This window comes from Aristolochia californica, unplaced genomic scaffold (assembly GCF_029961685.1).
Source record: "Aristolochia californica isolate CCGP_79_NKW_82.1479 unplaced genomic scaffold, dmAriCali1.0.hap1 SCAF_500, whole genome shotgun sequence".
Taxonomy (NCBI): Eukaryota; Viridiplantae; Streptophyta; class Magnoliopsida; order Piperales; family Aristolochiaceae; genus Aristolochia; species Aristolochia californica.
In genome coordinates this window covers 1-10,929 of record NW_027182216.1, presented here as the reverse complement: position 1 = coordinate 10,929, position 10,929 = coordinate 1, and the positions used below count along the sequence as shown (strand labels likewise).

The 10,929-nt window shown below is 36.5% G+C and overlaps 2 non-coding genes across 2 annotated transcripts; one reads left to right on the top strand and one right to left on the bottom strand.

Moving 5' to 3' along the window:
- Window positions 1-280: 280 nt before the first annotated feature.
- Window positions 281-353, bottom strand: TRNAT-UGU (transfer RNA threonine (anticodon UGU)). The gene has a single exon. It is a non-coding gene; the product is annotated as a tRNA-Thr (tRNA).
- Window positions 354-2,338: 1,985 nt separating this feature from the next.
- On the top strand, window positions 2,339-2,411 carry TRNAF-GAA (transfer RNA phenylalanine (anticodon GAA)). The gene has a single exon. It is a non-coding gene; the product is annotated as a tRNA-Phe (tRNA).
- Window positions 2,412-10,929: the final 8,518 nt, after the last annotated feature.

The window sequence follows — 10,929 nt, the reverse complement described above, 5'->3', positions numbered from 1 at the left end:
CGCTGAAATACTATAAAGAAGAATGAGATGAATTGTCTCAATAACCAGATTATTTTATATAGTTATATATAGGAAGTTAAGTATCCCTTTCTTGTTCTGTAGAGATCTAACAGCTTCAATCCATTTTTTATTCTTTTTTATTCATAGTTGGGAGTTCCCGTAACATACTATGTTGACCCGACATTTGGAGAAAATTGAAAAGTCTTTTCAATTTCTCTTGATCTCAAGGAGACATTATCAATATCAATATCAATCATGGAAAAAATCGAATAAATGGAAAAGCCGGCTATCGGAATCGAACCGATGACCATCGCATTACAAATGCGATGCTCTAACCCCTGAGCTAAGCGGGCTCACATAACAGAAATAGTGCATAGGATTTCGGGAAACTACTGGGACTTAGCTATTAGTAATTAGCTATTTATTTATTTTTTTATTTTATTTATCTATTTATTTATCTATTATTAATATCTATTATTAATAATTAATATAATTATAATAAATAAATAAAGAGTAGTTTGTTTTTATTATTATTATAATTATTATTAATTATTATTATTATATATAATATATATATATATAAATACAATTATATAAATACAAATACAATTATATAAATACAATATCAATATTATATTAATAATACAATATTAATATTAAATAGAATATAATATTAATTATGACAACATTAATATTAATAATGTAATTATTAATATTAATGTTGTTATGTAATAATAAATAATAATATAATATTAATATATTATATTATTAATATTAATTAGATTATATTATGATTATGTAATATTAGTAATATTAATTACTTAATCTTAATAAAATAAACTAAAAAATAAAAATTAGCTTAGTTATATATTCTATATATAGTTATAGAAATTTAGAAATTCTATTTATTTACACTATAGGAATTCCTATAGTATAGGAGATCCTTCCTAAGGAAAGGATAAGATAAAGGAAAGGATAAGATAAAGATAAGGCTGCAGTCCAGAGCATAATGAGACATTCCTCTGGTTTCATTCGGAAAGGGAGGGGATAAGACGATAAAAAAAGAATGAATATCGACCGTTCCAGTATTCCAAATAGCGCTAAAAAAATAAGGGGTGTAAAGACATATATATATATGTGACGTGGGATATATCCATCCATATTGAATTGCGGATACATCAATGATAGAATCATTTCTGATTGGATCATATCAAATATGGGCCCGCCACTCCGATAGGGATGAAAGAAGCTGGTCAAGAAATATAATAGGGACACACCTCTTTGATATAGGAATAAGGGCCTGTATCTAATGAATTCAACGGCTCCAAGATAAATGAAAGAAAAGAAGGGGGGGTCACAATGTGATTTCTTTCTCATAAGGAAGAGGGAGGGGGATATGGCGAAATTGGTAGACGCTACGGACTTGATTGGATTGAGCCTTGGTATGGAAACCTACTAAGTGGTAACTTCCAAATTCAGAGAAACCCTGGAATTAAAAATGGGCAATCCTGAGCCAAATCCTGTTTTCAGAAAAAAAAAAGGATAGGTGCAGAGACTCAACGGAAGCTGTTCTAACGAATGGGGTTGACTTTACTACATTGGTAGAAGAATCCTTCTATCGAAACTCCAGAGTGGGATGACCCTAGATATGTACGTATACGTACTGAAATATCAAAGATTAATCACGACCCGAATCCATATTTTTTTTTTCTAAAAATTTCAGAATAATAATTTCAGAAGCAGAAGGAAGAATCGAATAGTCAGTGATCAAATCGACTATCACACCAGAGTCTGATAGATCTTTTTAAGGATGTCTGATAGATCTTTTTAAGGATTGATTAATCGAGTGAGACGAGAATAAAGATAGAGTCCCATTCTACATGTCAATACTGACAACAATGAAATTTATAGTAAGAGGAAAATCCGTCGACTTTAGAAATCGTGAGGGTTCAAGTCCCTCTATCCCCAATAAAAGGCCTATTTGACTCCCTAAGCATTTATCCTCTTTTTTTTTTATCAGTGGTTCAAAATTAGATATGTTTTTCACTTACTCTACTCTTTCACAAATGGATCCGGCCAGAAATCTTTCTCTCTTCTCACTGTGATAGATATGATATACGTACAAATGCCCATCCATATATGGATGGGCAAAGAATCTCCATTACGGAACCTTTCACAGTTCATATCATTACTCTTACACTTACATTTACAAAGTCTCCTTTTTGAAGATCCAACAAATTACCGACTTTATTTAGGTAAGTTAATGCTTTTTGAGTCCCTTTCATTGACATAGGCCCAAGCTTTCTTTTTCTTTTAGTAGGATCATGCATCGAGAATGGTCGGGATAGCTCAGCTGGTAGAGCAGAGGACTGAAAATCCTCGTGTCACCAGTTCAAATCTGGTTCCTGGCACGTGGTTAATGTATCGAATAGATAAGATACTCATACAAATAAATCAATAGAGTCAGAACCCATATTAATATTATTTAATATTATATGCGTTAATAGTCCAGAGCATAATACATATTTATCCATCTACATCTAGATGTATAGATAGACGCCTCCGTCTTGTAGATGGGTAAAAAACGAGTAGATGGGTAAAGATATGAGTAAAGAAAATAATTGGATTCCGTTCCCTCCTCTTTTTTGTTTGTTTGTTCATACTGTATCTCTTCCCGCACAAAAAGAATGTTAATACTTCATACATATCCGAAGTCGAAGTTAGTTGGTCGAAAACCCTAAAAGACTAGTCTGGAGGAGTTGAAGGATAGGAAAAGGCAGGGTTCATTTCAGAGACAGTCCAAAAAATCCGATCCTTTTTTATTTTATTTAATTTCTGAATTTTTCTTTTTTTATTTCAGAATTTACGATTTTATTTCATATTCTATTTCTTCACTTTCCCATTTATTCACTCCCTTCTATGCAGCTTTCCGTGGCCCCATCTAAGCGATGCGCGCGCGGTACAAAGTTCATGGTGCAGAACTCTTTTGATTCATCCTACAGGCTCTGCTCATCTGAAATGGGACTCTTCAAAATTTGAGAATCTAAATGAAGCTTCTTTAGCAGCCCATCCATAGTACGAATGAAAGGCCAGTTACTCCGTTTCATCTAGAACAGAACGTAAAAAGATTCCTTGAATATCTGGAGTCGTATAAGTGAAGATTAGTTTCTTATCATTCATCTTATCATTCAATGAGCATCTTGTATTTCATAGAAATTGGGGGTAATATAATCCTTACGTAAAGGCCAGCCTAGCCAACTTTCGGGCATCAAGATACGTTTCAGGCGTGGATGATTCTCATAAGCGATTCCCAACATATCATAGGATTCCCGCTCTTGAAAGTCTGCGCTTTTCCAAATCCAGAAAACAGACGGGATTCTAGGATTCGTCCTTGGGGCAAATACTTTTATGCATACCTCTTCGGGTTGATCCACACCATACTGTATTCTCGTAAGATGATACACGCTAGCTAACAATCCGCCTGGTGCTACATCATAGGCACACTGGGAACGTAGATAATTGTAACCATATACATATGAAATGACAGCAATGGAGTACCAATCCTCGGGTTTTATTTGTAAAGTCTCTATTCCTTGGTAATCGAAGCCCAAAGATCTATGAACTAGCTCATGCTTGACTAGCCAAGCGGATAAACGACCCTGCATCTTCTTGATCTCTCCCACATTTGTATGAGTATTTCAAATTGCCGATGAAATTTATGAAGATTGACCCACTGCTTGTTATCCTGGACAACACAAAAGCATCCTGCCTTTCCTAATTCAATAATTCGTGGGAAGACACTGAACTTTTGTATTTGAAAAATGCTTCAGAAGGTATCTCTGAAGTAGATGGGGACTGGTAGAGTAATCCTTGATCATAATTTCCAGTATGAGTACTTCGCTCAACATGAAACTTGTGATTGGTAGTAAAATATCGATTTTCCTGTTGAGACCCAATTCTATCTTCATAGATTTCTCGAGAGACTTTCTTACGAAGTTTCGTTATAGCATCCATAATTGCCTCTGGTTTGGGTGGGCAGCCCGGCAAATAGACATCCACAGGAATTAGCTTATCGACTCCCCGAACGGTACTATAAGAATCGGTACTAAACATCCCCCCTGTAATGGTACAAGCTCCCATAGCAATGACATATTTCGGTTCAGGCATTTGCTCATATAATCTCACTAAAGAAGGAGCCATTTTCATTGTTACCGTGCCGGCTGTTAAAATTAGGTCCGCCTGCCTAGGACTTGATCTTGGTACCAGCCCATAACGATCAAAGTCGAATCGAGATCCTATTAATGAAGCAAACTCAATGAAGCAACAACTGGTACCGTAGAGAAGTGGCCATAAACTGGAGAGTCTTGACCAATTCGAGAGGTCATTCGGTGTAGTTGAAATAACTGAATTTTGGGCTGTTCGGTCAAGTAACGGAAATTCAATAGAATTCATAACTGTCTCAATGTAACCTTTTCCTTCTTTTTTATTGTCTGAGGATTCAGGGGTTAAGACCATTCCAATGCTCCTTTTCGCCATGCATAAACTGAACCAACAATTAGGATAAGCACGAAAATGAAAGCTTCTATAAATACGGATAGACCCAATACATCGAAACTCATTGCCCATGGATAAAGAAAGACCGTTTCAACATCAAAAACAACAAAAACTAGAGCAAACATGTAATAGCGGATTCGGAATTGTAACCAAGCATCCCCCATTGGTTCTATACCCGATTCATAACTGGAGAGCTTCTCCGGTCCTTCACTAATCGGGGCTAAAACTCCGGAAATAAAAAATGCCAAAATAGGAATAACACTTGATATTATCAGAAATGCCCAAAAAATATCATATTCGTGAAGCAGAAACATAGATGCACTCCTATTAATGTGGAATATACCGAATTAGTCAATTCGAATTTTAATTGTCAATTTATTCATAACTATTTAGTCGAAACACCAATTAGGGTGGAACCACGTAGTTTCATTTGTTTGCTATGAATCATGTCTCGTTTCAAGATTCATCCAACGGAATCCCACTTACATTTACTTCGATTCCATTCAGGATGTAGACATATTATGTTTTTATACAAAAAAACTCTCTCACTTTGTTTTGTTTCGGATTTTCTTAAAATAAAAAAGTAATTAAAGACTATTTGAAATAATATGAAAATAATATGAATATTATTTCTATTCATAAAATCATAAAAAAAAAATATTAAATATAAATATATAACATAACAATGTTATATTAATATATTAATTAATATTTAAATTAACAGAAAATTCAAAATATGAAATTGAATTAATATTTAATATAATATAAATATATATTATATCAAATTTCTAATATAATTTGAATAATAATAGAATAAAAATTCTAATAAATAATAAGCCTGGCTTGGGTAAATTTTTCTCTCTTTTTTTTTTTTCTTTTATAATATCACAACACAAATAGTCAGATGTAGTAGAATGCCTAGGGATTTCTATCTTAGGATTTATGGTATATTCCACTTGGTTTGTGTTGATGTATTCTTTTCATTAGGGTCTGGTTAGAGGATCGTCATTCTGTCTATTGATTCGATACAGATACGGAAATAGAATGCATCGGCCAATTAGATTCTCTCCCTTTGTCCCAAATTTATACTTAATTGATTTGATTCAATCTGTTAAATTGTGAGAAATCCTTCCATATTTCCATATAAACTTCCATATTTCCATATAAATAGATATATAACAACTCATGGATTCCTATACCAAATTATAGACTTTTGACTTGTACTCCCTACCCCCGATGGTCCCCCTAGAGAGAATAAAGAATCGAGTTATTTAATTAGACTTAGAATAGAAGTCTTGAAGAAGTCATTCCATTTCGGACCAATTTCTAGGACTCAAAATCGCGATTTGAAATGATTTGAAATACTTGTTAATAACATCTGATAAGACTACCCAAGGGGTTAGGTTTCGTGACAATAAAAAGGTTTGTTTCCTTTGAAGTAAACCTACACAATGGAGTGTACCACAGTCGTAGAATCGGCTGAATCATAAATGATCCGCATAAGATACTTCTAATGGAATCAGGCGTTGTTGAACGATTCGACAGACCAAATCCAAAAATAGACTCATAGAAATAGAAGAGGGTGCAAACGTTGATACGTTTAGGTTATAGGTTAGCGTCCATTTTTTATCTCTGAAACAATGCACTGCATTGGAGTTATTGTGGAACAACAAAGCGATGAGTCAGAAGGATCCCCAGCCCGTGCAAGTTCAAACAGGCCCCCAATCTTCTTGCTTGCATAAAGTCTGTATCGGAAGGAAGGACCAGTAGAATTGGAATGATGAACAATTGAATTAGATTAGGTTGGAATAAAAAAAAAATAAGTATTGTGCAGAAACAGAAGACTACTTGCTTTGCCAACCCACCGCGCGGGCCAGCCACAAGCACTAATGTGAGAAAATGAGAGCTACACAAAAATGTCAAAATGACACGGATGTCAAAATATATAGGGCTATACGGACTCGAACCGTAGACCTTCTCGGTAAAACAGATCAAACTGAGTATTATCTAAATGATTCGAACTGTTTCAAAGACCCAACATGCATTTTTTTTGCATTGGGCTCTTTCGTTAACTGATATAAGAATCGGCTAGTCCACCATACTTTTTCTTGACAGGAAGATAACGAGATGGTTCCACGTGCTCTGATTCATTTTTTGTATTCTGATCCAGGAGCAATACCAAAGTGTTTTCAAAGAAGGATTGCCTTGACGTAGGTCTGCCTCCGGCCTAGATCAACCTAAGTTAGGTTGAGTCTCTATCGCTCCGCTCAAAGAGTCAAATATGATACTTCATACACCTTAAAGCTCATAGGGCGAAAAGAGGTTATGTTATTTTGAGGTCCTTATACCCATTATGCCTAGCATTGAATAGACTAGGTATTCACCTTATCAATTATCAAATCAATGATGGGTTCTATTTTAAATTGGTACCTGAATCGGACCGAACCAAAGATTTGTCAGGCTATTGTTCTCTTGTTCCCTCGAATCCATGGAGTAAGACACCGATTTATCAATAAGATCAATTCTGTTGATTGCATGATGAACTCCCCTGAAAAAGCATTGGCGCGCGTGTAAACGAGGTGCTCTACCTAACTGAGCTATAGCCCTTGTCATAGATATCTTAACATCTAGATAATATCTTGTCAAGATGGATATTCTATGGTCCCATATGATAGCTCTCTGACCCCTTTACTGACAAAGATTGGTATTGCTTAGAAGTAGTATTCCATCTATAATGCCCATGCGAGGGGTCTTCCTTTTTTTTTTCTTTGTGATGATAAATGACCTACTTAACTCAGCGGTTAGAGTATTGCTTTCATACGGCAGGAGTCATTGGTTCAAATCCAATAGTAGGTATAACTTATTAGATACCGGAGTCAATGGTCTCTAATAAGTTTTTCTACCCACCCTTTCCTATTTTTTAATTAATCTTTTACCCTTTCCCTATTATCCTCCCACTATTCATACTTTATGTTTGTATTTTTTTCCTTGCATCAGATTACACTTGATTGTATCCAATTGGTGGAATCCAAATAAGGTGTATAAACGGAGCTTCTTTTGATTATTCTGATGCATCGACGATTACGAAAACGAAATAGCATTGACAGCCTCTACGCGTGTCCTAGCTCGTCTGAGAGCTAGATTCGCCTCAATTACCTGTCTCTTGCCTTCAGCTTTACTCAAGTTAGCTTCCGCTATTTCAAGAGTTCGCTGAGCTTCTTGCGGATCAATGTCACTACCCCTCTCACCATCATTTACTAAAATGGTGATCTCATTATTGCCTATTCTAGCGAAACCACCCATCAGAGCCATCGTTACCCGTTGATCGTTAAGGCATATTCTCAAAATACCTATATCTACTGCTGTGGCAATAGGGGCGTGATTTGGTAATACACCAATTTGGCCACTATTAGTAGATAAAATAATTTCTGTCACTTCTGAATCCCAAATAATTCGATTAGGAGTCAGTACACAAAGCTTTAGGGTCATTTCTTCAATTTGCTCTCCACATCTAAGTTCATAGCCTTCGCGGTAGCTTCATCGATGTTACCTACCAAATAAAAGGCCTGCTCGGGAAGACCATCTAATTCTCCGGAAAGGATCAGTTGAAACCCCCTAATTGTTTCTGCGAGACCAACATATTTTCCTGTAGAACCGGTAAAAACTTCTGCTACGAAGAAGGGTTGTGATAAGAAACGCTCAATTTTTCGTGCTCTTGCTACGGTTAAACGATCCTCTTCAGATAATTCGTCCAACCCAAGGATAGCTATAATATCCTGAAGTTCTTTGTAACGTTGTGAAGTTTGCTTAACTCTTTGCGCAGTTTCATAATGTTCTTCGCCTACGATCCTAGGTTGGAGCATCGTTGACGTTGAATCTAAAGGATCCACTGCTGGATAGATGCCCTTGGCAGCTAATCCTCTTGATAGTACGGTAGTAGCATCTAAATGTGCAAATGTTGTAGCAGGGGCAGGGTCGGTCAAATCGTCCGCAGGTACATAAACTGCTTGAATGGAAGTTATGGATCCTTCTTTGGTAGAGGTAATTCTTTCTTGCAAAGAACCCATTTCTGTACTAAGAGTGGGTTGGTAACCCACAGCGGAAGGCATTCTACCTAATAGGGCGGATACTTCTGATCCTGCTTGAACGAAACGAAAGATATTGTCGATAAATAGAAGTACGTCTTGTTCATTAACATCCCGGAAATATTCCGCCATGGTTAGGGCAGTCAAACCAACTCTCATACGAGCTCCCGGCGGTTCATTCATCTGACCATAGACTAGAGCGACTTTTGATTCTGCAAGATTTTGTTCATTAATAACTCCGGATTCTTTCATTTCCATGTAAAGATCATTTCCTTCACGAGTACGTTCGCCCACTCCACCAAATACGGATACACCTCCATGAGCTTTGGCAATGTTGTTGATCAATTCCATGATGAGTACTGTTTTACCCACTCCAGCTCCACCGAATAGCCCAATTTTTCCTCCACGGCGATAAGGAGCTAAAAGATCCACCACTTTAATCCCTGTTTCAAAGATAGATAATTTGGTATCTAACTGGATAAAAGCAGGCGCGGATCTATGAATAGGAAATGTTGTACGAGTATCTACAGGACCTAAATTATCAACAGGCTCCCCGAGAACGTTGAAAATTCGTCCTAGAGTAGCTCCACCAACCGGAACACTTAGAGGAGCCCCCGTGTCAATCACTTCCATCCCTCTCATTAGGCCATCTGTAGCACTCATAGCTACAGCTCTAACTCGATTATTTCCTAATAATTGCTGTACCTCACAAGTTACATTAACTTGCTGACCAACAGTATCTCGACCCTTAACTACCAAAGCGTTGTAAATATTAGGCATCTTGCCCGGAGGAAAAGCTACATCCAGCACCGGACCAATGATTTGAGCAATACGCCCCAGGTTTTTTTCTTCAAGCGTGGAAACACCCGGGCCAGAAGTAGTAGGATTGATTCTCATAACATAATATAATAATAATAATGAAATGTGTCGAAATTAATTGCGAATAATTATCGAATCGAAAATAAATGTCCGATATCAAGTTGATCGGTTAATTCAATAAGAAATAGAAATGGGAGTTAGCGCCCGATTTCGCCGGTACCATACAGCCAAATCGAATTCAACCGTTTATTTATTCAATGAGTTAATTTTGAAGTTCAACCAACCCTTTATTCAAGGAAAAAATATCAAGAATATGAATAAGAATCATAAGTAAGTGTTTTATTTATCTATCATTATAGACAATCCCATACAAATTCTCTATGGAATTCGAACCTGAACTCTGTTTATGATTCATCATTTCTATCTTATTGGCCGTTGTTCCTTATTTATCAGCATATTTATTGATTTCCGCCTATTTTCCCTTCTAGGATTTATTTACATATACAACATGTATCGCTGTCAAGAGTGAATTTCTTATTCTATTTAGATTCAAAAAATAAGAGAGAATTTGCAAAACAAAGATTGGGTTGCGCCATACATATGAAAGAGTATACAATAATGATGTATTTGGCGAATCAAATACCATGGTCTAATAATGAACATGAACCATTTTAATTAATTGATAATTGATAATATTTAGTTGATAATTTTGTGAAGGATTCCTGTCCTGTGAAAGATTTCATTCGCGCCTAATACATGTACATGTCGAGTAGACCTTGTCGTTGTGAGAATTCTTAATTCATGAGTGGTAGGGAGGGACTTATGTCACCAAAAACAGAGACTAAAGCAAGTGTTGGATTCAAAGCTGGTGTTAAAGATTACAAATTGACTTATTATACTCCTGAATATCAAACCAAAGATACTGATATCTTGGCAGCATTCCGAGTATCTCCTCAACCGGGGGTTCCGCCCGAGGAAGCAGGGGCTGCAGTAGCTGCCGAATCTTCTACTGGTACATGGACAACTGTGTGGACTGATGGACTTACTAGCCTTGATCGTTACAAAGGACGATGCTACCACATCGAGCCCGTTCCTGGGGAGGAAAATCAATATATTGCTTATGTAGCTTACCCTTTAGATCTTTTTGAAGAGGGTTCTGTTACTAACATGTTTACTTCCATTGTAGGTAATGTATTTGGGTTCAAAGCCTTACGAGCTTTGCGTCTGGAGGATCTACGAATTCCTCCTGCTTATATCAAAACTTTCCAAGGCCCCCCTCATGGTATCCAAGTTGAGAGAGATAAATTGAACAAGTATGGTCGTCCTCTGTTGGGATGTACTATTAAACCCAAATTGGGGTTATCGGCGAAGAACTACGGTAGAGCGGTTTATGAATGTCTCCGCGGTGGACTTGATTTTACCAAGGATGATGAGAACGTGAACTCCCAACCATTTATGCGTTGGAGAGACC